This window comes from Falco naumanni, chromosome 2 (genome assembly GCF_017639655.2).
Source record: "Falco naumanni isolate bFalNau1 chromosome 2, bFalNau1.pat, whole genome shotgun sequence".
Classification (NCBI taxonomy): domain Eukaryota; kingdom Metazoa; phylum Chordata; class Aves; order Falconiformes; family Falconidae; genus Falco; species Falco naumanni.
In genome coordinates this window covers 107,730,990-107,756,350 of record NC_054055.1, presented here as the reverse complement: position 1 = coordinate 107,756,350, position 25,361 = coordinate 107,730,990, and the positions used below count along the sequence as shown (strand labels likewise).

The window sequence follows — 25,361 nt, the reverse complement described above, 5'->3', positions numbered from 1 at the left end:
AGCACTACACTGTCTATTCAGCCAGTGCTGACTGTTCAGCACTGTACAGAATGCATTTTTCAAAGTGTCCACTTTTCCTGTTTCTACCACATTTTTTGGACAGATTGGCAATCTTCCTTTCTTTTCTGCACACTTTGGAAAAAGACCAGCTTTAGTTCCTCAGGTGCTGCTCTGGTGATAGGCTAAGAAGATGCAGCCCTGAGAGCATGGGGTTGAGGTTTCACTTCTGAAACAGAAGAAATACGACAGGACTGGGTCACTAGCTTGTTTGAAATTAGGGATTGGCTGTGAGCAGAAACTTACTGCATCTTTCTTTTAGAAAATGGTTTAACCCATACAATTCTTCGGTGGGGCTTGATGATTTATTTTTAACTGTTTTACTCTTCTATCTTAATTTCGAAGGCAGTGGGACATTAATATTTCACAGTAATTTGTTCCTATTAAACTTACCTTAAATAAGAGATGCTCATTCCCTATCCAAGAGAAGAACTGTGGTAGCATTTAGAGTATAATGTCTCAGTATCATAAGATTTTGTTTTGGTACTTTTTTCCCCTCCCGTGAGATCTGTTGTCTCTCACAGAGTTTGGTTTTGTTTTGCATTAGGAACAAAAATTTTGATTTCCATTCTAACTGTATTTCTGGCCCTCCACAAGATGTTGATTTGAGATAGGTGTGCTATAGTCCCTGATTAAAGCCTTACACTTCATAATTTTGAACATACTTTATAATTTATTATTTTGTGGACTTTGATATCTTGTCTTCATCATTTATATATTGAATGTCAAGTTTGCTCAGCTATGAAGTAAATGGTGCTGGTGGGAACCCATATCAGCTTATTTAAAGTGGATCTGACCAGAATTCCTTGACAGATAAATTTGTGTCAAGCATTCTGCATAAATGTTTGTCCCCTGAAAGCTCTGGGGTTTTTTTTTAGGGCATAGTACATGTTTCAGGTTATTCTCCTATGCCTATTACTAAGATTGACTATCACTGTAAAAGTGATCAGGGACATAATTTTATGCAAAGTAGTTGTAGAGATATTCATTATGGGTTTTTTTGGGTTGGTTTTTTTTTTTTTTTTTTTATGGTACATAGTTTTACACCCTTTTCTCACCAGGTTGAAACTATGTGAAGGAGAATGTAATACTTTGGTACAACTACAGTGTTTTGTACTGAATTGAGTACCAGTTGAAGAACTGAATTTTCAATTTATTCCATAAGCTGCATAACAAAACCAACAATGCCAGCACCTGATTGCATTAAAATCTGTATTTCAAGGGTTAACAGTGTCATGCAAAAAGTGGTTGAAACCCAGTAATTTTACCTGTTCATGGCTTTGCCTGTGGGGATTTCTGTGTATGCTAGTAAAGAAAACCAATCAGAAGCATGCCAGACTTGTTTTCTTGTTTGGACCTACTTATCCACTTACTTTCAACCAAAAAGTTTGTCTTGGAGAAATAATTATTTTATTATTGGATACATCCATTATAAGGAACACATTTGCATTCTGCAGGTAGGCGCTTGGTTTGCAAACTTCTTAGAAAAAATATTGAAAATATTTATTTTCTGTCTTCAGTCGATAAAAGAACTTCAAACTCAGAAAGACACTTTGTTGCAAAACATTTTCTTTTTGCCTTAAAATGACATACTTTAGCTGTGGTCTGCATACCTTTCATTAGAAGAGTGCTAGTGAGGTTCTGATATTCCAAACAAAGAGGGTAAGAGATACATGAAGTCATTGGTACTTTATACAGTAAAGGATCAAATTAGTCTTTTGTAAACTCGATTGCTATTCTATTGAAGTTGTGCATGTTTACAAACTACCTTGAATTTGGCTCAAAATCTGCTGATGACTGTAAAAAGAGAATGCCTGAAAATAATGTTTATAGTTTTTATATATTTTCAAAGGAGTTTCTACTCCTTGTGGTCTCAGCTTTTTCTTTAATAATCAACAACTCCTTCTCCACTTCCCCTTTCTGTATACAAGTCCATGTGGATTTAGGAGCAGCAGTCAGTTTCCACCTTGATTAATACACTATCAAAAATTTAACAAAATTCTAATAATATGACCTTCAATTTGACATACATAGACCTCTTTAGTTCACTTATGTCTGATACTACAATGCTTATCTATACACATCTACAATTATTGCGAATTCTCAAACCATTGCCATAGTATTTAGCATTCCATTGTATACTGGATACTTGGCAAATACAAGAAAGATTATGAACCAAAGTAATAGTGTCATTACTTCTAAATAGTGAAGATCAATTTTTCAAAGAAAGACACTTTATTATATTTATAAACTGGTTCAATTTTACTGATGATGCATAACCCATAAAAACATGGCTTGAACTCTAGATGTCAAGTTGAGTTTGCCAGGTTCAGGAGTGGTGAAGTCGTCATATTTGTTTTTCTTTCTTTCTTTTTTTTTTTTATTTTTTTTATTTCGTTGTGAAATATCAGACTTGGTAGGGATAAATTGAACAACATTAATCTAGGAATTAAACAGTGCAATGTTCTTACAGAGTCATTGTTTCTGAAAGAACTGAGCATTGTCTTTATGTTACAGGCCTGGAAAGTAACATTTTCTGTAGATGTCAGCTTCTGTCTGGTGTGATGCCCTATTCTTCTACTGAAGCCACATGCAGCACTGAGTAGTACTGGCAAATAGAAGAGGTCTTTTGGAATAAGGTAGGTTTCTTTTCCACAAGGGCACAGATGGATGGTTTTTCATAGTTTTCTGTTTAACATTAATTAAGTCAAACAGCTATTTTAAGTCTTCTGAATTTTGGAGATATGTTACCTATCTCACAGCCATTGCTCCTATTGGTTGTACCTGTAAAATTATCAGTAGAAAGTATTTTCAAGGTATTACCAGTGCACTGCAGCAAAACCCATCATTCAAGATCAGCAACAAAACCTGGGAAATAAAAGAACATATTTTAAATCTTGTCATTGGTTGTGAGAAAAAATAACGTCTGTAATATCAATGATTTCTATAATGTACAACATTCATTGCTTCTAATTGTAAAGATTATTGAAATAGCAGAAGAATCAAGTGCATATGGTCTTTCTTCAACATGGTGCTACAACAAATGGATTAGAGCAAATCTGACCTGGGAAAGCAAAAATGAATATAAATGAAAAGGTTAGAACTGGGGAAACTGGGAAAGAGACTTTTGCTTGGGGACGGCCCTTTCATTAGCAAACCTTGAAGAGGTGCTATAGGGCAGTTGTAGAAGTATGACAATAGAGGGAGGCAGTTGTGAAAACAGAGTCTTGTGCTGTGTCCATGTTTCACTTCCCCTTGACTTGTCATTGGTTTTGGTGGCTCCCTCTGTGTTGGTATCTATCAAACAGAGCTGTTAATGCACTCAGGTGTTATACTGGGCTACAATGTTCTATGAGCTTTCATTAGTCTCACAGCTAATCTTCCAAAGCATTTTTGGCATGTTGTGACCGTTACCTGTGACTACAAGTGTACTCTGTGGTCTCTGCGTATGTGTTGTCAGAAATAGTGTTTCTTAATTAGCACTCCATAGCTGAGGTTATTTCCTAATAGAATGGTTTAATGAGAGTGACTCTGAGAAATGTTTACTTATATTTATATTATTTATGCCCGTCATCACTGGTTAAAGTGCAGTGCGATGAATAGATAGAAGGCCCAATAATGCTGACCGGACCCAGCCCAACGATAGGGAAGCCTGCTGCCTCCCTGGGGCTCGAGCAAAGGATGTTACTAGAAAAGACCCTTGCCTGCCACGGCCCTCTGAGTACTGCCCCCATTACTGGTCTTCCAAGTGGGCAATGATGAAGTCCAAGTGACAAGAAGTCCGAGGGCAAACAAGAGAGACCTCAGGGCCTTGGGGTGACTGGTTGAGGGGATCAGGAGCACAAGTAGTGTTTTCTTCTATCCTGCCAGTTGCAGGGAACGATGAGGCACATAATCAGAAGATCTCACAGATCAGCACCTGGCTCTGGGCCTGGTGTCAATGGCTAAATTTCACTTTTTTTGATCATTGGTCAATTTACACAGCACCAGGCCTGCTGGCAACAGATGGGGTTCACCTGTCTCAAGGGGGAGAAGGATCCTAGGTCAGGAGTTAGCAGGGCTCATTGAGAGAGCTTTAAGGTAGATTCAAAGGTGGAAGGGAATAAAACTGAGCTCGTTAGAGATGCACCCAAGGGTGGCATGCCTGGGTTGGAGGTGAGATCAATAGCGCAGCTGAAGTGCACACATGCCAACGCCCAAAGCATGGGCAACAAACAGGAGGAGATGGAAGCCATCGTGCAGCAGGAAGACATAGTCACCATCATGGAAACATGGTGGGGTGACTCGCATGGCTAGAGTGCTGTCATGAGTGGCTACAAACTCTTCAGAAGGGATAGGCAAGGAAGGAGAGATGGTGGGGTAGCTCTGTATGTCAGGAAGTGTTTTGACTGCCCAGAGCTTAATGATGGTGACAATAGGGTTGAGTGTTTATGGGTAAGAATCAGGGGGAGGGCCAACAAGGCTGATATCCTGGTGGAACACTGTAACAGACCACTCAACCAGGATGAAGAGGTAGATGAAACATTCCACAAGCAACTGGGAGAAATGCCAATGTCACTAATCCTTGTTCTCGTGGAGGACTTCAACTTACCAGATATCCACTGGACATACAACACAGCAGAGGGGAAATGGTCTAGGAGGTTCCTGGAGTGTATGAATGAGAACTTCCCAACACAGCTGGTCAGTGAGCCAGCCAGGGGAGATGTCCCGCTGGACCTGCTGTTTACAAACAGGGAAGGAGTGATGTGTGATGTGGTGGTCAGAGGACATCTTTGGCACAGTGATCATGAGATATTAGAGTTTTTGGTTCCTGGAGATGGAAGCAGGGTCAGCAGAACTGCTGCCTTGCAATTCCGAAGGGCCAACTTTGGCTTATTTTGTTTAAGAGCCTGGTTGACAGAGTCCCTTTGGAGATAGTTCTGAAGGTCCAAGAAGTCCAGGAAGTCTGGACATTATTCAAGAAGAAAGTCTTAAAGTTTCAGGAGCAGGTCATACCAATGTGCCAAAAGACAAGCTGGCAGGGGAGAAGGCCAGCCTAGCTGAACAGAGCTTTGGCTGGAACTTGGGGGGAAAAAAAGGAGTGTTACCATGTTTGGAAGAAGGGGCAGGCAATTCTAGAGGACTATAAGGATGTTGTGAGGTTATGCAGGGCAAAGATGAGAGGCAAAAGCCCAGCTAGAACTCAGGCTGGCCACTGCTGTAAAAGATAATAAAGAATGTTTTTACAAATACATTAGAAACAAAAGGAGGGCCAAAAACAATCTTCATCCTTTATTGGATGCAGCAGGGAACATAGCCACAAAGGCTGAGGTAATTAATGCTTGCTTTGCCTCAGTCTTTAATAGAAAGACCAGCTTCCCTCTGGGTATTCAGGCCCCTGAGCTGGAAGAGAGGGATGAGTAGGAGCAGCATGAAGTCCCCATAGTCTAGGAGGAAATGGTTAGTGACCTGCTGCTCCGCTTACACATGCACCAGTCTAAGGGTCTGGATGGGATCCACCCAAAGGTACTGAGGGAGCTGGTGGAGGAGCTTGCCAAGCCACTCTCCATCATTTACCAACAGTCCTGGCAAAGTGGAGAGGTCCCAGAAGACTGGAGGTTAGCCAACGTGATGCCCATCTACAAGAAGGACAGGAATGAGGATCCAGGGAACTACTGGCCTGTCAGCCTGATCTCAGTGCTGGGGAAGGTTATGGAGCAGATCATCCTGAGTGCCATCACATGGCACGTGCAGGACAGCTCGGAGATCTGGCCCAGCCAGCATGGGTTTATGAAAGGCAGGTCCTGCTTGAGAAACCTGATCTCCTCCTATGACAAGATGACCCATCTAATGGATGAAGGAAAGGCTGTAGATGTTTTCTACCGAGCCCTTAGTAAAGCCTTTCTCACTGTCTCCTACAGCATTCTCCTGGAGAAACTGGCTGGACATGGCGTGGATGGGTGTACTCTGTGCTGGGTAAAAAGCTGGCTGGAAAGCAAAGCCCAAAGAGTGGTGGTGAATGGAGTTACGTCCAGCTGGCGGCCAGTCACAACTGGTGTTCCCCAGGGCTCAGTAATGGGGCCAGTTCTCTTTAATATTGTCAGTGATCTGGACGAGGGGATTGAGTGCACCCTCTAGTAAGTTTGCAGATGACACCAAGCTGAGCAGGTGTGTTGATCTGCTTGATGGCAGGAAGGCTCTGCAGAGGGGTCTGGACAGGCTGGACTGATGGGCTGAGGCCAATTGTATGAGGTTCAACAAGGCTCAGTGCCGGGTCCTGCACTTGGGTCAGAACAAGCCCATGCAACTCTGCAGGCTTGGGAAGAGAGGCTGGAAAGTGCCTGGTAGAAAAGGACCTGGAGGTGTTGGTTGACAGCCACCTGAACATGAACCAGCAGTGTGCCCAGGTGGCCAAGAAGGCCAATAGCAACTGAGCTTGTATCACAGTGTGGCCAGCAGGACTGGGGAAGTGATAGTCCCCCTGTACTGGGCACTGGTGAGGCCACACCTGGAATCCTGGGTTCAGTTTTGGGCCCCTCCCTACAAGACAGACACTGAGGTGCTGGAGCGTGTCCAGAGAAGGGCAGTAAAGCTGGTGAAGGGTCTGGAGCACAAGTCTTAGGAGGAGCAGCTGAGGGAACTGGGGTTGTTTGGTCTGGAGAGGAGGAGGCTCAGGGGGGACCTTACTGCTCTCTACAACTGCCTGACAGGAGGCTGTAGGCAGGTGGGGGTAGATTTCTTCTCCCAGTTAACAGGTGACAGGACAAAAGGAAATGGCCTCAAGCTGTTACACCAGGGGAGGTTTAGATTGGAAATTAGGAAAAATGTCTTCACTGAAAGTGTGATCAAGCATTGGAACAGGCTGCCCATGGAGGTGGTGGAATTATGATCCCTGGAGGTGTTTAAAAAAGCTGTAGATGTGGTGCTCAGGGACACAGTTTAGTGATGGACTTGGCAGCCCTGGGTTAACAGTTGGACTTTATGTTCTCAAAGGTATTTTCCAACTTGTATGATTCTATGATACTGCCTGAAGATACTGGTTCCAGTTTACTGTTTTCTCACTGGGAAAAGACATCTTGAGGTGAGAGTTTGTTACTTAAACATGGGACTGGTAAGTATGATGCAGAACCTGCAAAAGAGCTACATCCATCTGTAATGGCAGCTGAGCCCTTGGCAGGCCACCGTAGCGCACGCATAATGCACTAGTTGCCTATGCCTAGCGGTCCTATCCTACCTATCAGATTTCTGTTGCAGGGAACCATGCAACCTGACGTGATTCTGTTTGGATTGTGGCAGACTGTAATCCCAGATTCGGAGATGAAGTTGTAAGTGGGGGTACCTGGAGACCAGCAAGGAGAGAAGGGTTGAAATGAAGCAAGTAAGGCAACCACTAGGAAGATCTAAGACAGTAGGGGGGCTTAATTTATTTTATTTTCCATTGATTGCTTTTCCTACTTCTACTCTTCATGGGCTAGCAACTCACCACTTTCAAATGAGTGACATCTTTTCTGAGTTGTTCTGTCATGCATTATTTCACAAAAAGAAATGTATTAATTGCTCTATGCTGTACTGCATCCCCTCATTTTGTACAAAGTGTAAGGGAAAATATTACGGTTAGTATCTGACATGTGGAACTAATTTGCCTCCGCTGGAGTTCAGGGAGAGGTCTTGGCTATTGCAGTGGAAGAAAACATTATGAATTATAGGCACCTCGCCTCATGATGCTTCATTTGTAGTTTCCATTTGTGACGATATACTATGAATAAAATATGGGACGATACCCCAGCCCTGTTGAAATCAGTAGGAGTTTTTTTCCTAACTTCAGCTAGGCCATGACCCTGGGAATCCGTGCTGGCTCCTGGTGAAGGATTTGTTCTATTCATGCCTCTAACTAGACCTCCTCTGAGGATGTAGTTTTTAATATTACTACCAAATCTGCTTCTTAGGTAATAATTCTCTATTATTGAAGTTTATTTATACTTGATTTGGGGGATCCTTAGCTCAAAGAAAAACATGTTTCTATACCTAGATTTTTCTATCCTTAAATATGACGGTATTGTTAGGAGTAATTATAGACTGACTGTCAGGAAATAGAATCTGATAAAAAGAGAGAAAGTACTTCAGAATAATTTCCCAAAGGGTGGGATGGCAATGCTATAGGTAAGATACAACATAAAACTATTCAGCTTGTTGAAGGCTGTAAGATGGACTGCAAGAAACAAGGCTTAACTCTGAAAGAGTAGATCACTTAAGAGCCTTTTAACAGCTCCAGTTTCTACAAACACACACTCTTTCGTCAAGCATATTTTGGATTTTCCTTTACCAAATGTTTTGATTTGATAAGCTTATTTTTGTCTGTGGGTAAAAAGTTGTTCTTAAGTATTTTTGTTCCTTTAGTAATAGACTCTTTCACTCTCCTACAGTTAGAGCATGTATTGCCTACAGTTCATTCATAACTTATAAAAACTTCTACTAAAGGTCATCAGAATTCATGTTTTGTAAATAATTTTTCTTTTCTATCAGCTGATGTACTGCTTAACTGCTCTTTGCTCTGCTGTATTCCACCCATTGTGTAGAGCAAGCACAAGAGTATATTAAAATTGGTGTGCGACATATGGACCTAAATTTTGTTTGTAAAAAGCTTGAGTGCTACATCAAAACTTTTTCTGACTCTGGAATATTTTTGTAATGCAAGTATTAATTGCTTTGGGAAAAGGGACAGATGTAAAATGCTGATTGTGCTCTCATCTGGTATCTTTTTTGATTTCTTCATTTCAGTATCTCAGGTTCATTAAGCTCATTCATCAGCTCTTATTAGAAGTTCCATTCTAGTGGTGGACCTTGTTGAGGAAACTTACAATGTTTTTTATTAAAAATCCCTCTCAGTTTGGGCTGGGTCTTTAGATTACATCTGTAAAAACTTTGTGCAGTGTATGTGTGCATATGCACATGTATGTGCACGTATCTGCTTATGTTGTGGGTTGGAAGCTGAGTGGTAGAGATACTAAAAGAAATCTTCTCTTCTACGTGTTCAGGCTAAAGTGTCCATAAGAATGCTCGTGTTATGCTTTGTTATACAAAGTTATGCCAGGAAGGAAGGGCGTGAAGGTATTAAGTAATTTATTGCCTAGTCCTATGGTGCTAATTTACCATTTTATGCTCCCTGCATTTTGCTTCATTCCTTTAAAACAATATACAAACCATACCTTCCAGATTGAAATCCCTTAGTGGACTACATTCCTATAGATAAGTATCCTTGTACTGGTGCTTCCCCTTATTTAAGATGGTTAGCATTGCAGAGGGGATGCAGAGCTAAGATTATTTTCACCAGGGAGGAAACACCATGTGTGTGTAGCATGGGTATTGCTGCATTTGTTTCTGTGTGCTCTTCCTGGTGTCATAGTTTGTTAGCTTATTAGCGAGTTTTTAGAGATCTTTAGGACAGTGATGCTGTATAAGTAATAAACTGAAATATTTAATCTTGCTAGTTTCTGTAACTTTTTGATCAACTCACTTTATCAGTATTAAGCCTTTGCTTTGTTAATTAACTTGCCAAAACATACCACTTACTCAACTGGAAGAGTACCTAGAAAGCAAGACCCTAGTGGTGTTCTCATCACAGTTATCCCAGATTTTCAAAACGTTTAAAATACCTTGGAGGTAGATAATCTTAAACTAATTTGTAAAGGAACCAGTATAAATAAATCATTTTATATACAAGATTTCATAGTGATAAGAAAGTTTGATGGAGGGAAAATGATTCGGTGCAATTTGTAACTTGGAGAACATAATACATTTGACTCCTTTTTCTGTATAATACAAAGAGTTCATATGTTGCACAATGTTCATTTTTAATTAAACGTTTTATCATCACACGGCCTTTTATTGACATTCCTCATAATAGAGCTGATAAGATCTTAACCTACTCTTCAATAAAGCAATGTAAAACTCAATATTCTGGCACACACTGTTCCCTTCAGAATTAAGCACATGATTTTCTGATTTAATTTAAAGAAAAAATCTTATGTACTTTTATTCACGTTTATTTACTTTAACTTCTCAGATTTATGCTGTTGTTTGACTTATGCAATTTGAATGCCAACATTTCTTGGATTATTACTCCTGTTTGCTTGAGCTTTTAGCTAGCTGGACCATTTTATTGAATTTTTCCTCCTCTCTTTTCCTTTTTAAAATTTTCAATAGAGTGATTTATAACCAAGCCTTGTTTCCTACTGTACCTTTTGAGTTCAATTTTGATGAGGTGCACTAACTTCACTCACTACTGCCCTAAACACAGGTTTATAGAATTTCTGCTATCACAGAAATTCCTTCAGATATGACATCAGCAGATTCCTGAAGATGTTCCCAAAGATGAATTGCAAAGTTGATCCCTGTCAGAAACCTTAAAGATGCCTGTGATATAAAGCTTCCCAGGATCATGCATTTAGTCATACAGATAAACAACCTTATAGCTTGGCAGGATTTTCTCACCTTCAGCAGAGTTGTAGCAAGGGAGTAAGGGGGTGGGAGTCAATCCCTTCACTTGGTAGTGGCTACTGTGGTGCCTGCTGACCGAGGAGACACCTGAAGACAAGCAAGGAGTTGCCAGAAGAGCAGCATCTGGAGAGGATAAGCCTAAGTCTCTTTTCCAGGGTTTGCTGTCTACTATGTTAGATTTTTTGTCAGAAACTAGTATTCCTCTGCATGCAAAAAGCAGGATTCTCTAACATTTTGCTGCAGCAAGTCACCCCTTATGAGTTGAGCACCCACCATACTCATCTAAGTAGGTGTTATATGTAGAAGATATGACACCTGCCCACTTGCTGACCATCAGGTGTTGCAAGACCTCAGTAATCTCCTAACCTCTTGCTATATCAGCTGTCTCAGATGATAACCACTCAGCTATCCTGTGCTTTTTCTTTCATACTTTGGAAAACTAACTCTGGGTATTTGCTGTTCATCTTTATCCTTGTAATCCCAGATGTGTCACTGTTCACTGTAAATGGATATTGATTTTATCTGATCATTTTGAGATAATTTAATGAACTAATTTGAAAATACTTTGTGTAATACGTCACAGAAAATGCAGAACTGCCTTGCACTTTGGAAAGAGTTTTAAAAACTGGGGAATGCTAAGCTCACCTGTTGAGGGTGTATTCTCTACACCCTCACAGATTTCCAATCTTGCTTTGTCAGCATAGCAGAAGTTAAAAATCACATAGGGCCTCTGAGAGTCGGAAGTTACCACGTGCCAGTTGTGTGTATCTTTCAAGTTTTTTTGCCATCTACAAGGTCCAAATCCTCAAGGTTAAATAGGTACGTAATATAGTGAACTAAGTAGTTATTAGATGCTTGAACTGAACCTGAATTTCTGATTTTGTCCTGATTTTTTTTTTTTTTCCTCTTGGATGCTCTTCCCCCCAAAACCTCCAGGAAAATATACTGCCATGTTATTAGAAACATAGAGCTTTGTATTCAGATACTTTAGCTGCTGGGAGACAAAAGTATTGGAGAGCCTGGAAAGCATCAAAGTGTGTGACTTGAAAGAAACAGTGCGTTGTGGTTTGTTAATTGTTCTAGAAGGTAATTGTTTAGGAAAAAGGAATAAATCTATCAGAGTATGTAGCAAACCCATGGCTAGCTACATCTGTTACACTGTATACAAATAGTATCAAGGGAAACACAACCAAGATGTGCCTGTGGTACCTTGGAAGCTGTCAGTGCAGGTGCCAGAAGACATGCTTCTCTGTCTTTGCTGCTGCTGCCGCCATCCACACTTCCTAGATTAAGGTGAATCAGTAAGTGCCAGCAGAAGCTTATGCCTGGTTGACACATGAAAGGTGCAGGGCCTCACCACCCTCAACAGAGGAAGGCCAAAAACATCTGAGAAAATGAAAAAGCTGATAAAGTTGTTAGTTGTATCTGTCCCTGAAAGCTTACTTGTTAAACCAGACCCAAGTCATATCACATGGAGCTGACCATTACATTAGAGGTACTGGACATCGCCACTGAAATAAAGATACCCAATTTTACTCTGACTGTTGGAGCAGAGAGACTCAGTTTAGGAGGACCCTGCTCTTCAGAGGCAGTGATAGGAATGCTCGTAAACAGCTTTTTTGGGGTTTGCTCTCCCTTGCTCTGCCCACCCTGGGCAGTCCTGTATGACATGAAGAATAGGAATAAATAGCATGGGTATTTTGCTTGCTTGCTTTGCTTTGGGTTTTTTTCTTGGTTTCTAACTCTGTGGCTTTGAGCTCTCTGGCAATGCCTGAGCTAGCTGAAGAGACTGTGTAAGCTGGGATAGTGACTGGCCTCTCCACAGATGCATCGGTGTTGGTTTTCCTGCAGCTCTTCACTACAAGCTGTCCTCTAGGTATTTTAAAGGGCTTCTAGAATTAGTAAAGTAAGATCTTAAGTTTTAAAAATCCTTAAAACATGTTAGAAAAACAATTTGTTTATATTTGCTGTTGAACATTCATCTAAATGCCCCTTTGGATATAGGGGACTAATAGGAAGATCTTTCTTTCCATACAACAGAGAGTGAAGTAGAATATTTATAGAAGAATGAAAAACCTTACAAGCTAATCCCGATGTCATCAGTGTAAATTTTGATAAGTGGACTGTTTTAAAATGCACATATAGGATGTAGGAGTTTTCATGAGCACCACTTTAAAAGCAAAAGTTAGACACTGTGTTTTGCTGACAGAACTCAAAGAAATGCAGATGTTATTTCTTCAATGAGAAATACTTTGTATTGGTTAATTCAATAAATAAAAAGAATGGTTGTGTAGCTGTGTTTTTGATATTCAAAGGTACACCCTTGCCAGAGGGAAGGTGAAAGTGGGGTTTAACTAAGTCTGCAATCTTATTTCAAGAGGACTGTATTCAAATTTAAGAAAATTATTATTTTAAATCCACTTCTTAGACCATGTTGTTTACATTATGTGTATAGCATATAACCTGGCACAGTTAGCAAGTCCACGTAAGTACAAGTCAGCAGTGGCCCACACCAGTTAAGATCAGGATGACCTAGGTAGGTAGTTCTGGCCTTGTTGCATGCTGAATTATCAGCTTTCTAAAACTCATGAAAATTCACAACCACTTCATGGAAAGTCTAATTTGCTTCTGTATACACTTGAGACAGGAAAAAAGTGTGCTTTAAGATGAGACGAGTTATGTAGCATTGTTGTTTCTGTGTATATTTGTTTAGTGCTTTAGATTTTGTTGAAAGGGAAGTCTGTTGACTATGTGCTTTGGTTACATTCAGTTCCTGAAGAATGGATGTGTTCTATCAGCCTATTACCAGACAAAATAGTAGTTAATGTTAAGTTTAGAGAATGTGATTGGAATATTTTAAGTGTATTATTTAAAATAAGTCAGTAACCCTTATTGATGTTTTAATGGAGTATACCCATTGCAAATCTCACTGTTTTATAGAAAACAGTTTAATGATTTGTGAAGTACCAAATTTAATTGTTAATATGCTGATATCAAACTCTTATAAAGTAAAAAAAATAATCTATTAACTCTAATAATTTAATTCTACTACATTATTAATATGGGGATTTCGGGGGTTCTATTACATTTTTTTAAAAAAGAACAAAACCACCTCAGTATTTGGACCTTTTTAAGTTCACAGACTGTCATGCAGAGAATACTTGCTGTACCTAGAACATGTGTATATATAAGGTAAAGTAGGAAATAGGTAGGTATTGAGGAAAGCTGGCTGTTTAGTTAAAGCATTTAGCTAGAACTTGGAAGATACACGTTTAGTTGCTGAATTCTACTATGCTTTTTCTTGATCTGCCATGCCAGGTGAATCTCCTAGGAGAAAATATGTGAGTTTTACGAGATCATTGGCAGGAGCCTTCATTTTAGTCCAGCTTCCTTTTTTTATAAGATAAGGTTAATTTTCTACCATTTATTCTTCTTTCGTCTTCACTTTATTCTATGGCAAAAGATTATTAAAACTGTTAAGGTTTGTTATTTCAAATGGGATAAAGACAACAGATTTTAGCCCTGCCATTCTTCTGGGGGAATAACAATGAGAATATTTCAAAAAAGATGAAATTAATTATATTTACTGATGGGGCTTCACATTCTTAGCTAGTTCAAAGGATATATATCATATGTAGGAAAGAATTGTCCAAAAATTACAGGTATTTTTGATGAAAAAAACCCTAATGAGAAGACTCTCTGTTACTTTCACTACACTGTTTCCATTGGTCTTGATAAAGGTTCCCAGAGAGTACAAAAGATTAAGTTGAGGTTGTAGTTGGCATGTGTTTTAAATGGATACAGAAAAATAAAAACATGTGAGACATGTACTCTGTATTATGCTGAGGTGTATATATGTATGTATGATACGTTACTTTTATGCAACTTCCTGCTGTGATGTTCTCCTCCCCCCTGTATCCACATGCACACTGAATTGCAATTCTGGTCTGGATTTAATGAAAGGACATTCTTCTGCTCTGCAATTGCTCTCAGTTGTTGTATTTAGTGCTCTGATACGACAGCTTTCACTGTATCCATAAAATATGAGTAAGCATCAATAAGCTATCCAAGAGAATGGAGTTTTAAGGAGGTATTTGGATGAGGAGAGGATGAATGCACACAAAATGGAAGGAGAGTTCTCTGATTTTATACTCAGATACTGGGCAGAATAGGAGAAGGTCATTTGGGCAAGAAAGCCTATGTAAGCATCCTGCCACGGGGTTAGATGCTATGCTGAAATTGTAAATTCCATGCAGGAATTGGTGTGTTCTGTGAATGTGCGTGTATTGGTGTAATGAAGCCGTCCACTCATCCCCTGCTCCCTCTGCAGCTCTCCAGGTATCCGTAACTTGAGGTCAAAGTTGTGTTCGCTAGTCACGGATTCTGTGGGGAAAAAAACAACCTGCAACAAATATGTGCAAGAAGTGCCCCTTTAACAAAGCATTTTAAATGATGTGAAAGTAGGTTCCTTAGGCAGTTGCAGGCCTTTGTGGAGGATCAGCAAACAGAAAATGCCTTCTCGTCTACATGGCTTGGGCTACCCAATCAGGAAAAGGGCACAATTTTGTGAATTAAGTGACCAGTCACGCATCATGAGTAACGAGTAGTGATTGTTTGTATTGGTCAGTTAAAAATTGTGTCATAGGGTCAAATATGTTTGCATACACTGCTCAAGGACTTGTGACTAACGAAGTAATTAATAACACCCGTGACCTATTTGCAGGCACCTGGTGAACAGATTTAAGGGCTCGATCCATTGGTTATGTTTCCCAAGGAGCAATTCCAGCAGCTCTGGCTAAAGTTGTGTAAAATCAAGACAAACCCAAAACCAATTTCACCACTTACTAGCAACGTCCATCCTCAATGCCTGCTGTGATATATCCTTTATTGATAGGAATATACCATACCGTGGATTCTGTACCTGGTTGTGTCATACCCCTGAGCCCAAACCAGCAGCCACCCAGGCCTCCTGAACCTTCAAATACTTGTATTATTTTTAAATTAGATTTTAAGTATGAGTTTCTATCACAATAATGATATTCAACTAATGATATTCAGTAATGATTCAGCCAAGCCCCGTTCAGAGGCAGGCAAAGGTCTGATCTGCTTTTCCAGGAGTTTGTACTTATTGCAAGGAGCAAGTCCTCTGCGGCCACCAGGCAGAAGAGGGAGCCTTGGGGAGTGAAGTGCTGGGCAGGATTGGTCCCAGAGAGACAGTTTCCATAAAGCTTTTCTCATTCCAGTGACTACTGCAAACAGAAACATCTTTCCAATTGAGGAGGAGGTGGAGGGAGCAGAGGCCAGGGCTGGAAGCAAGCAAAACTCAGAACCACAAGATTTTAAATTGCATTGTGTACTCAGTGCAGTTATTTGTCTGGGGCTGGTGTTCTGCTCTAAAGAACAAGTGAAAACTGCAGCAATCTTTCAGAGTGGTTGCATTTCACACAGATTTTACTTGGATACTGTAGTATACTTTGTCCCTACAAAAAAAAAAAAAAATGAGGAGGGAGTAAAGGGGGGTATTTTATTAGAAAAGAGGGTGTAAAATTTAAGACATCTAGCTTGTAAAGTCGTTAGTCTCTCTTTTGCTTTTTATTCTGTAATTGATTACTAGCACCCCCTTTAACCCACCTTAAAGGGCAAGCAGGAAATTCATGTTTTCGTTCATCAGCCCATCCCTCTGAAAAGCGTTCAATATTAAAACAGTTTGCAAGGAGCAAAGGCAGAAGAAACAAGAGGCCCAGTTAGACCGTGGCAAGGTTAGGAGATGCATGTCTGATGCCTGCAGCAAATACCGGCTCTTGTTCCTGTACAATTTTTGCATGGGGAGACCAAGTTAATTGGGGTATGGCTCTGTTCTTTCCTTTATGTGTGACCTTTTATTATCTCTGTGGCCCTGTAGTTCATGCAGTGTCATAAAGCTGTGGGAAAGTCTTGCAGCTAGTGTTATCAGCTGTTGGAAATTAACTTTAAAAAATGAAATATCTGTGTTTCCTTTTGCCTGAAGGTGTCTGGGAGTCTGTGAACTGCTACGAAGGTGCAATTACCGTGGTTGTGATTTTGCTGTAGCTGAGCATTGCTTGTGCATCTTTTCCCCTCTCTCCCTCCCCTTCTTCCCCCCCCCCCCCCCCCCCCCCCCCCCGCTTTTTAGTGCAAGCTGTGGGCTGGCAATCAGGTGTTGTGCTGGGGGAGGAAGTTACTTTAGAAGGGGGGTTATATGGCATAATTCCCACGAATGTAGGAGGAGGATGAAAAAGATAAAGAAATTTTGTTTTTCTGAGCTAGAGGATTCTCTGCATGACTTCCCCACTGATGGGATCATGTGCTTTCAGGCTGAGATTTTATTAACAATTCAAATGGAAATTGAGGGCACAGGAGGAGCAGATTCTCACATAAACTTGATCTGTCCATGAATGCAGTTCTCTGTTTGCCCTGACCCTGCATGGCTTAAGACACTGCCTGTGAGGCCTGAGTGCCAGACACAAAGACCGAAATGAAAAGCAAGCACATTCCAGTAGTCTGCACAAAGGCAATGGAGCAGTTTCTAGCAGTCTCCCCAGGGAGAGATCTTATCTCCTTGCGGCTAAAACCCTTTAGAGTGTTTATTTGTACTCTAGCACCCGAGGTTTATGAATTGATATGGATGCTGATTAAACACTGTAAGTTTCCTCAGCAAGTCATTTTGGGGGGCGTGGAGGTGTCCTGCATGCGTTTTCTTTCCAAAATACATACTGATACTTATCAAAAGGTTGCTCCGGTTTCCTGATGAGTGAACGTAGATGAGTGCTGAGTAAGAAGACACTCCAGAAAGTGCATTCATTAATAAAAGTCATCAATAGCCTTAGGATGGTTTTGCAAAACTTTGGCTTTAGGACTCTGCTGGTTTTAGTGTTGAAAACATTAGCACAGACTGTCACCAATGCCGGACACTTGTGCTTGCCGACACTCGGGAGGGTTGCTCCTGAGTAGCTCTACTGATTAAACGTCATGTATGCTTGGGTGACCTTGTGCTACGAAGCCAGCAGCGCACAGCACTGGGGCAGAGGGAGGATGCATGAGGCAGGGCTGCTGTGGCCACATCTGCACAGCCCTTCCTTTGCACCAATGGCAGCCGGTGGGTGAAGCTGCCTGTCAGGGAAATTCTGCCGGAGATGAGAGCTGGGGGGTGGATGATGGGGGTCTGCTGGTGGTTTTTGTCGTTGCTTGAGGCTGGAGGTAGGAAAGGCTAGGAACATATCCCAGGGCAAAAATATAATTCATATTCCCTGTCACTGTCTGATGTTAATATTGGAAGTGTTGGTAAATGCTGGAGTTTCCTTAATCAAACTATTAAACGTTGATATTTCTGGCTTTTGTAATCAGGCTTCCCGTTATGAAAACTCTCTAAAACAGTAGGAAAAATGTAGGTAAACAATAATTTTGACTGTGGTAACTCCAAAGAGTCACAGTTTTAATCGCCCTAATTTTCCTTATTTTCAGCCAAAAAAAAAAGCCCCAAACCAAAAGCCAGCAACTTTTAGGTAGGAAATCATAACCACATGTTTTTACATTTTTCTTGAGGTGTTTAAAGGTTTCAAAACTTTTGATACTCCTTAGACTAGTTAAATTAGTGGAAAGAGACTAGCAAAGGTTATTGATTCAAATAGTTTTGTTCCCTTAATTTTATGGGGTTATATTATCCAAAATTAATGGTTGTACTTAGGCAAATTGTCAGTAATTGGTGACAAAATTGCTTTATTGCTTTTCTTTCATTTGATGTTAATTAATGGTCTTACATTATTAAGTCCAAGTCTCTTCTGCATTTCTCTTTCTCCATAAATATTCTTAGTGGTAATGTGTTAGCGTAAACTTTTTTCTTCGATCTATGCAATAACTGCTTTATAGAAATGTGATAATAAACAGATTTCTGGCATAATTTATAGAAATGTGATAACAAACAGATTTCTGGCATAATTTTCCCTGAAATAATGTAAATGTTGTTTGTTCAAGAGCTTGAAGTCATTTTGATATGAAGGAATACATTAGTAACATAATGTGTTAATTGATTCATGTGGTAAAACATTAGTTTTTCACATCAAAGTAGACCTTAGCAACTTACCCAGCAGCTACTTTACAAAATCTAGCCTTTGTCTCATTTTACAATTTAAGAAACTGCTACCTTCTCTCCTACTGTTTTACAGTGTGTTCAGTGAAATGGTTCTGTTTCAGTGGACTAGAATATCACCAGAGCATTTGTCATCATATTTCTTGCCTGTTAACTGGTATTTGGTACAGAGCAGTGCTCATCTGTGTTTTCCAAATTTCCTTGTTATAATGCTATGTAAATATTTAAAAGTCTAGAATAAATGCAGTCAGTAAAAGCCACTTCTAGATTTTCATACAAGCACTATGGAAAAAACAGCTTTTGTGTGGTTGTGTGTGTGTTATTTGTTTGTTTCGTAATAATTTAAACCAAAATAATGAGTGTATATCACAAAATTTGATATATTGAACATCATATACCAAAGTAGAATAGAGAAGGGAGGAACTAAATATTAAATGACTCTTAAAATGGAGTTTTGATGGTTTGGTAAGAATAAATTAGTAAAAAAAATATTGAAAGCCAAAACAACTTCAAAATATAGGAGGAAATATTTTTTAAGTTTTGATAGTTTCACAAATTATACTTATTTTCTCTGTTGTCTAATCCTGTAATACAGAACTGAGGGAACTGTATCTTTGATTTTGCTGGTAGAGGATTGCACCAATAATGCAATATGGTTTCTGTGATTATTGCCCAAATCCTATTTATCTTTAATCTTAGTTATACTCAGAAAGTTTCCAAAGCTATGATTTCTTCTTCCTTGAAGTGCTAGTTTTCATCTTTTTTCATGAGTTATGTTTTTTTTTAAAATGTTTTAAAATAAACTGTATAAATTTATACACATTTCAATAATTATAGGGTGGTATGTTATTTAAATAAATATTTAGGTATACTCTACTTTATGAGAAAAATCATACCTTTTTTTGACTTGATTTTAAAAAGAAATTCCCCCTAAAAACATTTTTTGAGAAAATTTGTATTTGGAGTTAGAAATGTTTAGTGTTATGTAAGTGATGTTTCTTGGATTAAAGAAAAATAGTGAAGTTAGATTATTGGCAAGTTGAATTATTTTACATTTGTTGAAGGACTTACATTATTTTTCGTAACTGAACTGTGCTTCAGTTATGAAAACTTTAACTTTATAGCAGAGTCACAGTGCACCAGTAATTCTGAACTCTGTCCCACCCCCAATTTCCACTGAGGAAAGCACCTCCATGTGTTTGGAATGAAATGTGTGTCAATGTATTTTAAAGGCAGCTAAGAGAAGCTGTAGCTCTTTAATGTACCAGCAAAGAGCAATATTTTGCAAAACAGCTTGAGTTGGTTTTAGTGAAGTATTTGTAGGTGAAAACTGCCCCAGCAAAAGACAGAAGGTTGGTGCTTGCCTCTGTCTCCACCTGCAACCCTTAGCTGGTATGGTTGTGTGTAACATATTTCTTTGTCCTTCTTGAACTTTTGTGTACTTAAAGATCTTTGCTCTGACTCTAACTGTAACTGTGAGCGTGTATGAGGAGAGGTGTTCAGACCTCAGTAAGACATCTATTCTTGAGCCATCTATTCTTGCTCACGTATCATGCAGGATGTGCCGCGTTCTCCTTTTCACTGTAGAGGTACAGCTGCGCCATCCCAGATCGCACGGTGCCAAGACTCTTAGCTTGGGCCTTGCCTGGTTTCAGTCATGGCAAAGCTCTGGACTGTCACAGGTGCGGGGGAGCAGCTGTCGTAGAGGAGCATTAAACCACTACCGCAACTTGAATTCATGCGGTTCAATGCGGGATAGGTGGGAGCTGGCTCTGTGCCTCGGCTGCTGTGCCGGCTGCTCCCTGCAATACAGTCTCCATGCCCCAATCCTGTGGTGGCCTTGCAGGGGAAGGGGTTGTGGTGGTGGCCTTCTGCCAGATTGTTTTCTCCTGGATGGCCGTTGAAGTGAATTTCATGGCTCTCACAGTGATATAACTGAAAGCCCATAGCTTCATGCCATATACACTTGTAATTCATTTCACCAGTGTGGATGGGTGAAAAAGGTCTGGTCTTTCACACAGTAGCACAGATCACTTACCTTGATTCCTGAATTTGAAATGAGACTAGAGATGAAAAATTTCTCCATAGGTCTGAGCGTTTGTTGCCACTTTAAATGTCAGAGGTTTCCACTGGGAGGGGGTTTATGCCATCAGGGGACACCCGCTGCCCAGGCAACCCTGCTTACACTAGTTGTAACATCCCTTGGTGTTTAAATATGTGTGAGGATGAACTTTATGCCTGTCTCTGGCAGGTTTTCTCATGCGCATGTGCTTTAGTTTGCTTGAATGTGAGGATGACAGCATTGCTGGACTTCTAGGTTATGTGCTCTGAATTTGACCTCTGGAGGGAGGTACATCTTTGCAGTGCCTACACAGAGAATTTGGGTCCTAAACTTAGGTATTTTGAATTTAATCATATATACATAAGTCAACCTTGGGTAAACAGTATGAACTCCCTTCACAAGTAAATGAAAGTAAAGAAGAATGACTAAAATCACTGGAAATAGGAAAGTAAGTGTTGGTCTGTGTTGTAAAAATGTGATTCTAAGCTTGTCAGAGAATGAATCCACAGCGTTCGCTTCTCAGTGCCCGAAAGTAGCCTTTCTCAGACTGCTGTTCAAGCAGCCATTTATGATGCTTTGCAAAATTAAACACAATGAAAACCAGCTAACAGGAAGGGATAATTGTCTGTAGATGAGGACAGTCTGTAAGATCAGCTTTCCCTGACAAAGTCAACCTTGGAATGAGACAGTTGGGAACTCACATAGGTTATTAGCAAGCCAAAACTAGACCTCTGTAAATTGATGTTAATGAAAGATTATGTTTGGTTTTGTGTTGTGGTGAAATACAGTCTCGGTTGATAAAATATTTTTTGTAAACCATTGAGAAATTTACCGTGTGGATGGAGTTGGTTGAGGAGATGGCTCTGTCTTCATAAGGATACCTGACGAAATTTGCAAATGTCCTTGGAAATCTCAGATCTTCTATATGTAATTTAAAGTAAAATTGAAGTAAACACTTGCACTTAGAATTACCTTTTATTTCTTTTAGCATCCTGGGGAGCTATCTTTGAGTGATACATATTGTACTTGTCACAAATGGCATATAGTGTGTACTTGGTGTGTTCAACTGTTGTCTGTAGTTCTCATCCACTGGTGGGAGCAAGGGAAGAGGAGGGAAAGAAGTGTATCACACTCAGCCCCCAGGCTGCACCATCCCTTTCGTATATAATGTTATGTTTTCCCTAGCTTCATAGAGTGGGCATCAGAATAAAATCTGTGCTGTCAGCTCTGTTTACCCTTTGTAGCAATGCAAGCACTTCCAGAGGGGCATTCACACCATCCCACTTCAGTTACCTGCATTGGGTACCTAAACTGGGTGGTTAGTGTCTGTATACTTCCTCTGCTATTGATAGAGCTTTTCCCAAGGATGGTCTGAGCATCCTTCTTTCATCTCTCCCTTTTAGAGTAGTCTCCTTTTCTCCTTGACTGTGTAGGCACCCTGAAATCATGGTATTATGACTTCCCTTAAACTGTGGCATTAAGACTTTCCCAGCTTACTTCCCTTCAATTAATGTTACTAGCTTTTCTGCCAAATTGTATGATGGTGATACCTAGTATTTAAGATTGGCCATATTCCAATAAGGCATTATCTGTAGTAGGTGTAAGATATTTTCATCTCTGATTTCTGTGATTGGAAAGTTTTAATGATACCCTAGTTATTTTCTGCTTTTCAGCAGTAATTCTACAAAGAAAATGTATTTATCAAAACAAGTTCTGGTTGGTCTGGGTATCTTACATGAGGAGACAGTCATCAAACCAGAAAAACTCTTATTTTAATTTTTCTATTGATCACTCAAGATTAGGTACTCTTTTGAAAGATGAGGAGAATATACAAAAGATTTTCAGTATACTTTCAATAATACTATCTGGTGATTATTAAAGTAATGTAATTTTGCATACTTGCTGTAACTTTGGTATGATACAGAAAGCTAGTTCCTTTTGGGTCTATTGTGTAAATATACTTTCTAAAAAAAAAAATATGTGCAGGAACTAAAGTTACATTCTTATATTTCCTAAATAGTGATGAATTGAGAAATCTTTCTAATTTGAGCGGTCATGAGCGTGTCAGCCTTGTACCTCCAGCCAAGCTGTATATGATTGTTGGTACAGGAAAAAAATATAAGAAAAAAAAAAAAGCTGCTCTAAGACTAAGTATAAACATAATAATGAAGAAACAATGCAATGTAGTCAACCAGGCATGAAGAATTATGTATTGAAGCTAAGAGGCCAAGTGTCTTATCAGTTGGATTTTAATAACGCCTGGCAGAAGTGCTTGTACTTGTACAGCAATTGTCTTAATATCTAATTGAGTTTCAAGCTGAAATATGACAATCTGTCTTGAAACATGAAGAGCCCACTTCCTGTGGTGCAATGTCTAAGCATTTCTTTACATACTAAACTGAGATTAGAAATTTGGTAATACTTGTGTTTTCAGATTCCAGGAGCCTTCTAATTATGCATAACTAAAGCTGTATCCTGTGCCGTTTTACTATTGTTAACTCTTTCCTCTTCCTGTCTTTATAATTCATGTTGTTTACCATAGTCATGTGATGCAGCTTGTTCCTTCCCCTCCCCCCCCCCCCCTCCTTTTTAATACTGTTAGCTGTTTGCATTGGGCATTTTCATTTGCTTTGTGGTTAACAGTACCTAATAGGATGTGCCCTAGTTCTGCTTGGGGAGTCTAGCTACAACAGCAATGTAGACTTAAAACATAAATGTGACTCCAAAGCTGACACTCAAATTATGCTTCTGATAACCTAACATTACCTTTACATGGTCAGGAGTACCACATCATAATCACTAAAGGTTAGAAAAAAAACCCACCAAGTTTGAAAAAAGCTTATGTTTTTACTGAGCATGCATACTGAAATGGATGCAATACTCAAAATGTAACCTTGTTTTTAAATGGGCTTTTTTTCATTTTATTTCTCATTATCGATTGGTATGTGAAGCTGGAGCTTTTCAGGAAAAGTCTGGGATTATGAGTGTGTCAACCTCTGCTTTTAGCACAGCAATGAGGTTATCAATAATGCATTGGAGATCTCAGAATCCTTGAACATAGGAAAATCACAGCTGGTCTGGGTTTATTGTTGAAATTGCAGATTTGCGCCAAGAGGTCACGACAACTGCATGTCAGACGGTCACACACACACACGCACACAGACATGTCTTGGGGGAATGAAGGGAATAATAGCTGAAGAATTGCCACTGCCCATGTTATTTAGAAACTCTTCATATGTTTCTATAGTACAGCTTTAAAAGCAGCATATTTAATGCTGCTTGCAGCGGCCTTTTGACATTTTGGCCTTTCCCAGTATTATAAGTTTTATTGTTTTCCTGACAAGTTTATTCATATACTAACAGCTTGCTTGGCAGCAATGTTCAAACTCAATACTTAGGCTTTCTGGTCACGGTGGTGGCTGGCAGTAATAGAGAGAGAGAATAAGTGAGTGTGGAAATGCAAAGCTGTCTCTTGTTACATTTTATCGATCTCATTCTGGTGTCATTCAATTAAGACAGAAATGTGATGGATAGTGTCTGCATAGATTCCTACTTTGCTTTCCAGCCACTCTATATAAAGCTTTTTGGGGAGGGAGGAGGGAAGGGAGGGTGAGAGGAGGAGATGGTAGCAAATCAAAGATACAGTGTGATTTGAATTACAGATCAAACTTATCTTTTTAAAAAAATCATTATTCTAAAGCCACGTTGAAAAGCAATATTAGCAGAGCTAGCATTCTGTGTTGTCTTCCTAGTAAGTATCCGTAAGTGTCTGGCCCATTGTTCACTGTAGTAATGTTGGGTTTTTTTTAGTCCAGATCTTGTCTGTGATTTATGAATAAACACTTGATTCTTCTGAATTTAGTACAGATGTAGGAATGGCCCAAGAAATGAAAGGACTTCCTTGCCTAAGAGACATGCCTGCATGCTGTAGGGCAGTAATTCCAGATAAACATCTGAAGATACAAGTTCTTTTCAGTATGTTGTTTACTTTAAATGGGGAGGGGAGGGGGGAATAAAAAATCATTGAGCAGTTCTGTCAATGTGTTACAGAAACGCGGAGATTAGGTCCATAGGCTTAAGCAGACCGATGTCAATTCACAGCAACCAAGCATCTCACCTAGTCTTCAGACCACGGTAATTTCAGAACTAATACATCACTTTCAATCTAACTCACAGTTTTCTGTCTAAAATGTGAACAGGACAGTCCTAGAATGCATTGGTGATTTCCAGAAGCATTTTTTGTCATCAGACTTGGGACAGGCTCCTTAGTGAGAAGTCCACTGGAAGAAAAACCTTGGTAGCTCTCACCTCCTGGTTTTCCTTCCCATCTTCTGGGCTTACAGGCCTCTGGGCTGTATGCCCAGATCTCCTTTGTTCCCAGGGAATTTACAGGGGAAGGTTTTGGAACTCAAAAGGTAATGTCCAGGGCAGGTTTGGGATTCTCTGCTGAAATGGTTATCTGGGAAGAAGCCAATTCACCAGAACCAAAGTACATCACAGATGTGTATTGACTATTGAACTATCATTAAAAAAAAACAAACAAACAAACAAACAACTAAACAAAAAAAATACCAAAACAAATAGATTCCCACCAGCTGGCTTGATGAGCTTCTGGGAAACCCAGATTTCTGAGGTGTGCAGTTGTGCCACATTGCAGTATGT

General features: G+C 39.7%; 1 long non-coding RNA gene across 2 annotated transcripts in view; it reads left to right on the top strand.

Moving 5' to 3' along the window:
* Nucleotides 1-25,361, top strand: part of LOC121083028 — a 331,847-nt gene that overhangs the window by 136,819 nt on the left and 169,667 nt on the right. For both annotated transcript variants that reach the window (XR_005826220.1, XR_005826221.1), the window contains one exon: nt 2,575-2,696. This is a non-coding gene — a long non-coding RNA (uncharacterized LOC121083028). The remainder of the gene's footprint in view (nt 1-2,574; nt 2,697-25,361) is intronic.